This window comes from Myotis yumanensis, unplaced genomic scaffold (genome assembly GCF_028538775.1).
Source record: "Myotis yumanensis isolate MYYU_CA2020_CCGP unplaced genomic scaffold, mMyoYum1.0.hap1 SCAF_17, whole genome shotgun sequence".
Classification (NCBI taxonomy): domain Eukaryota; kingdom Metazoa; phylum Chordata; class Mammalia; order Chiroptera; family Vespertilionidae; genus Myotis; species Myotis yumanensis.
Window position 1 is genome coordinate 34,131,414 of NW_027223768.1, and position 6,322 is coordinate 34,137,735.

The 6,322-nt window shown below is 41.6% G+C and overlaps 1 pseudogene; it reads left to right on the plus strand.

The window, feature by feature from the left end:
• Positions 1-1,938: 1,938 nt before the first annotated feature.
• Positions 1,939-4,164, plus strand: LOC138996178 (ADP-ribosylation factor-like protein 2 pseudogene; annotated as a pseudogene).
• The last annotated feature ends 2,158 nt before the right edge of the window (positions 4,165-6,322 follow it).

Below are 6,322 nucleotides of genomic sequence, written 5' to 3' on the forward strand. Positions count from 1 at the left end.
AGAAGAGGGGTTAAGTTCTCTAGGAACATAAGGAGGTAACTGGAGGAACCCACTGTGACTTAAAAATAAATAGGTTTCATGAGCAAGTGTTTGGGGAAATTTCCATGGATGTGCACACAAAAAAACCTTTTGGCCTCTCCCCACTGCTTCTCCCAAGCTCCTTCAACTTAATGACCCCTGCCCAACAGGTTGGGCTGGCCCAGCCTAGAAAAACGTACCAATTCCTAACTTCAGCCTGACCTGCATTGTGTGTGTGTGTGTGTGTGTGTGTGTGTTGAGTGAGCCAGTCAGCTAGCAAGTCTTCTTAGAGTTAAAGGAGTGGGTACTGACAAAGAGCCAACAGATTCTTGGCCTACAAGCATTGCTTCTGTGTGAATTATTATGCCATCTGGCTGCCAATGGAGCTCAAAACTTGGAAGGCAGAAGACAATGTTATCTGGGATTCACCATGCCCAGCACTCAAAGTGCCAAATTCCAGGAAGACAAGACCTTAGCCAATGACAACTCACCCTCCCCTACTCCACCTCCTTCAGAGTCTAGCTTAGGCCTAGGAGGTGGAAAAAGATCACAGAGTCTCAGGACATCCAAGTCAAGAGATCCCCTTTGAACCAAATGTTTCTATCCTTGGGGATTTGATTAAGTCACCATTAACCACCAGGCCAGCCCCAGACTTAATGGGGATTACTGACTCATGATGGCCTGGAGTTGGAGCTCATGGAGGGATTCCACAACATGTCCCATTGGAATTGGAAACACAGGGGGGTGGGGAAAGATATTATAGAAAACTTCATTTTTAGAATACTTTGGAAAGAACACAAATTCACATAGACCACTCCCTGGAAATGATCAAAGCAGGAAAGGAGGGCAAGGTGGTGACATGATCCAGAATTTCAATACTTTCAAATATTCTTAGTGATACAGACCTGTGATGTTGTGGTTCCTGGGAAAGCCACGATTCTTGAGACATTTGTGTAATTTATTTAATTTAAATGCCTTTCTCTTTTTGTTCATTTTGCTAATAAAGTGTTTTTGAAATGTGAATAAATGCGTGTATTTGAGTGGTTTTCCAGAGAAGAGATACAAGTTACCTCCCAGAAAAGCTGGCCTTGCTTTGCACTGTCCTGGGGGAAAGGAAGCAACAGGAGCTAAGAATTCAACATGAGTCTCTCAGTGCCTCTCCAGGTTCTGGTTTTCCACTCCCAGCAATGAATAAACTCCATGATCCAGCCGAAGAGCAGAGATTAGGGTAAGAAACTGGGCTAAGGAACCCACATACTCAGGACCAGTTCCCAGAGCCCACTCTGTGATTTCTGTGGCTGTCAGGGAAGTAAAGCCCCATCATCCCTCTGTGCACCTTTCACATGCTAATTCTTCAACATTCACGAGATGTCTGTTCAAGGCCAAGCCCATCAATACTCAGCAAAGCTTTCAGGATCCTTGGTTTGGGGGAACACACTTCTAGTCACAGCTTTTCCTCCCCAGTTTGTGATGAAATGCAAGGAGCATAACGCCATAGGACTCAACTGTGCAAAGAGTTAAGTCGGCTCCCAAGGTTGTCTGTTAACAATAGGAAATAAGAGGAGTCAGAAAAACAACAAAGGTGTGAAGGAGACAGAAATGAAGTGGAAAGAGATAGACTAGAGACAAGACAAAGCCCAGAGTAAGTACAAGAGGGGAATGAATACATATCAGAGTAGAAATAAATGACTAAAAATATAATACAAAAGATCAATGAAACCAGGAGCTGGTTCTTTGAAAAAAAAATAAACAAGATTGACAAACCTTTAACCAGACTCTCAAGAAAACGAGAGAGATGATACAAATAATGAAATCAGAAATGAAATCGAGGAAGTAACAACTGACATCACAGAAAAACAAAGGACTGAAAGAGAATATTATGAGCAACTAAATGCCAACAAGTTGGACCACCTGGGCAAAATGGACAAATTGCTAGGAGTATTCAATCTTCCAAAACTGATTCAGGAAAAATCAGAAAACCTGAATAGATCTATTACAACTAATAAAATTTAATCAATAATCAAAAAAATCGCCCAGCAAACAAAAGTCCTCGACCAGATGGCTTCATAGGTGAATTTTACAAATATTCAAACTATTCCAAAAAATTCAAGAGGAGGGAAGACTCCCAAGCTCATTTTAGGAGTCCATATCCTAATTCCAAAACTAGATAAAGACACTAAAAAGAAAGAACATTATAGGCCAGTGATGGCGAACCTATGACATGTGTGTCAGAGGTGACACACGAACTCATTTTTTTGGTTGATTTTTCTTTGTTAAATGGCATTTAAATATATAAAATAAATATCAAAAATATAAATCTTTGTTTTACTATGCTTGCAAATATCAAAAAATTTCTATGTGACACAGCACCAGGGTTAAGTTAGGGTTTTCAAAATGCTGACACGCCGAGCTCAAAAGGTTCGCCATCACTGTTATAGGCCAATGGCCCTGATGAAGATAGATGCAAAAATCCTCAACAAAATATTAGCAAACTGGATCCAGCAATACACTGAAAAAAATCATACACCATGATCAAGTGGGATTTATTCTGGGGATGCAAGTTTGGTACAATATTTGCAAATCAATAAATGTGATAAGCAAAATGAAGGATAAAATCATATGATCATACCAGTGGATGCAGAAAAAGAATTTGATAAAACCCAATATCCATTTATGATTTTAAAAAAAACTCTCAGCAAAGTGGGAATAGAATGATCATACTTCAACATAATAATGGCCATATATGACAAACCTACAGTCAATATCATAGTCAATGGGCAAAAATTAAAAGCATTTCCTTTAAAATCAGAAACAATACAAGGATGTCTGTTTTACCACTCTTATTCAACATAGTATTGGAAGTCCCAACCACAGCAATTAGACAAGAAGAAAAAATAAAAGGCATCCAAATTGGAAAAGAGGAAGTAAAACTGTTATTATTCACAGATGTCATGATATTGTACATAGAAAACGCTAAAGACTCTACCAAAAAACTACTAGATCTAATAAATGAATTCAGTAAAGTAGCAGGATATTCAGAAATCGGTGGTATTGTTATACGCCAATAATGAACTATGAAAGAGAAATTTAAAACACAATCCCATTTACTATTGCAACAAAAAATATAAGGTACCTAGGAATCAATTAAAACAAGGAGGTAAAAGACTTGAACTCAGAAAATTATAGGACATTGAAGAAAGAAATTGAGGAAGATATAAACAAATGTAAGTATACACCATGTTCATAGATTGGAATAATTAACATCATTAAAATGTCCATACTACCCAAAGCAATCTATAGAGTCAACACAATTCCTATTAAAATACCAATGGCATATTTCACAGATCTAGAACAAATATTCCAAAATTTCATATGGAACCAAAAAAGACCCTAAATAACCTCAGCAATCTTGAGAAAGAAAAACAAAGTTGGAGGAATCATGATATCTGATATCAAACTATACTACAAGGCCATTGTAATCAAAACAGCCTGGTACTGGCATAAGAACAGGCATATAGATCAATGGGATAGAACAGAGAACCCAGAAATAAACCCACGCCTTTATGATCAAATAATATTTGACCAAGGAGGCAAGAGCATACAATGGCCTACAGTTTCCTCGGAAGAAGATGAAGCAGAAAGAGCGGGAGCTGCGACTGCTCATGCTCAGCCTGGACAACACTGGCAAAACAACTATCCTCAAGAAGTTTAATGGAGAAGACACCGACACCATCTCCCCGACCCTGGGCTTCAACATCAAGACCCTGGAGCACCGGGGATTCAAGCTGAACATCTGGGATGTTGGCGGCCAGAAGTCCCTGCGGTCCTACCGGCAGAACTGCTTTGAGAGCACTGACAGCCTCTTCTGGGTGGTAGACAGCACCGAGCGCCAGCGCATGCATCTGCCAGCGGGAGCTCCAGAGCCTTTTGGTGGAGGAGGCCTGGCTGGAGCCATCCTCCTCATCTTTGCTAACAAGCAGGACCTGCCTGGGGCACTAACACCATTCGCGAGGCCCTGGAGCTGGACTCCATCCGAAGCCACCACTGGTGCATCCAGGGCTGCAGCGCGGTCACAGGAGATAACCTGCTGCCCGGCATCGTCTGACTCTTAGAGGACATTTCCAGCGCCTCTTCACAGCCGACTGAGCCGCTCCAGGTGCCCCCACCTCGCAGTCCGGGCCCCCCCTATCTCAGACCCTAGACCCTCACCAAGCACCACCCATGGGAGGATGGGTCTCAGCCAGCCCAACTAACACTCCACGCCCCCTTGGTAACCTGCTGCTGCTGCTGCCCACTGCTGCCCCATGGCCAGCCCAGATCCCATAGCGGGTGGGCTACTGCCCTGGCTGTCACCCTGGATCATGACCCGGCTCACCTGCAGCTGCCAGACCAAGAGGCAAGGGCTGAGGCTGGGTGGGGGCTGCCTCTGCTGCTATTGAGACTGTGGCCTCGTCCTTGCTCAGTCGTGAGAATAAACTGTTCCTTGTCCCAAAAACAAACAAAAAACCCTCAATAAATGGTGTTGGAAATATGGACAGGTACAACCAAAAAAATGAAATGTTACTATAAGCTGTGTACTCTTCTAAGTGCTTCACATATATTAACTCATTTAATCTCCCAACAGCCCTAAGAGGTACATACTCTCATTATCCAAAGGACCTGTCAAGGTTGTGTATACTAGATCCTGAATTCTTCTAGTTTCCTCCAATATTTAGGTAGAATTCTCCAGACTAACATCCAATTTTCTCCCTCTCTCTTGACCTGGGATCACTAAGAAACTAAAACTGCCCTTTTCCTAAAGCCACGCAAGCTAAAACTGGACAACTGAGTATTCACTTTAGAGAGATCGCTAGAACAGCTGACATGTGGACAATCTTTGTGCCTATTGCTATGGGGCCACTCAGATCATCGGAAACATTCAAACTGCAGACAAGAAAGTCTATCAGATTGCACTGCTTGCCCTCACTCCAACTAAAGAAGTTTCAAACCCGGCATCTAGAACTCATCTCAGCTGGCTGTTCTCCAAACTCAGAAACCAAATTTATAATTTGCTCAAACTATTAACCTTTTTACTTTTGTTTCCACAGGAATTTTGTCCCATTAGATTACCTGATTGCTCACAACCTATAGAGGCCTAACTTAGATGGAAGCTCACCTAAGACCCATTTTCTGAAATAAAATATTCTTATGTTCATTCCTTCATAAGTTATCATGAGGATATATGTTTGCTAATACAGCATGTTGTGCCGATGGAAACAACTTTTAAAAAATTGAAACCCACTCGATTTATTTGGCTGGTTAAATCCTTGGCTATTATTCTTCCCATATTCATCACATTCACTTTTCTAATATGTTACATACTCTCAAGGATTTTAAATGCCTGTCAGCAGCCACTCACATGCCCAATGGTGTCTATCAGGATCAAACAACTGAATGAAATCAACAATAACCACATAAATGATGAAGGTGATGACTTCATGGCTCTCTGGCCTGACAATTCAACCAATGGAAATAACAGATATTTCAACCTGATTAGGTCAGCGGAGGTAACCAAGAGTAATGCTGCTGGTCATACTCTTGGCCTGCTGAGAGAATTCCTAAAAGGGGTGAATTGTTAAAATCAAAACCAAACAGAAACCAGCCTTGATTTTCCCTGAGCAGGTAAAACTAGTTTAGTCATTCAAACAAGCTCAATTTAGCTTATGTTGCAAGATTAACTTGACGTGGGTCATTTCTTGCTTATGCCTCTGAAAATCATAAGCAAAACCTGAACTGTTTGCCACGGTTGATATGAAGTAACCACTGAAAATTCTAATATTGCAACCAATTACTGTGAATAACAGTCACTGCTTCTCTCACTGTATAAGCTGATTTATAACAATATAACCCTGATCCTCATTTCATGTTTTGGTTTAAATGCTTCCTGTCTTTGCAAACTGTCTTTTTGGTGTGTGCACAATAATTTTTTTACTCTTTACTACTTCAGTGATTGATTGGTTTTACTTCGGCCGTTTATGAACTTTGACAAGCTTTTATTCTGTTTTCTCCCCACCACTTCTTTAAATGATTTAGTATCCTATTGCAAGGGATTTATCAGTATCTCAAAGCAGATCAAGCACAAACGCCTGGAGCCCGGCCTGACCTCTACTCTGAATCAGCCTGCAAGAGGGCTGGAAACCACAACTCCCATAAGGCTTTGCGTACCTGGGGCGGGGAAGTCCCATCGATTGGTTGGCTCAAAGCCCTATGCCAACGATGATTGGCCAGGTCTGAGAATGAGGTGGGGCTAAGGCCATGCGGGAAT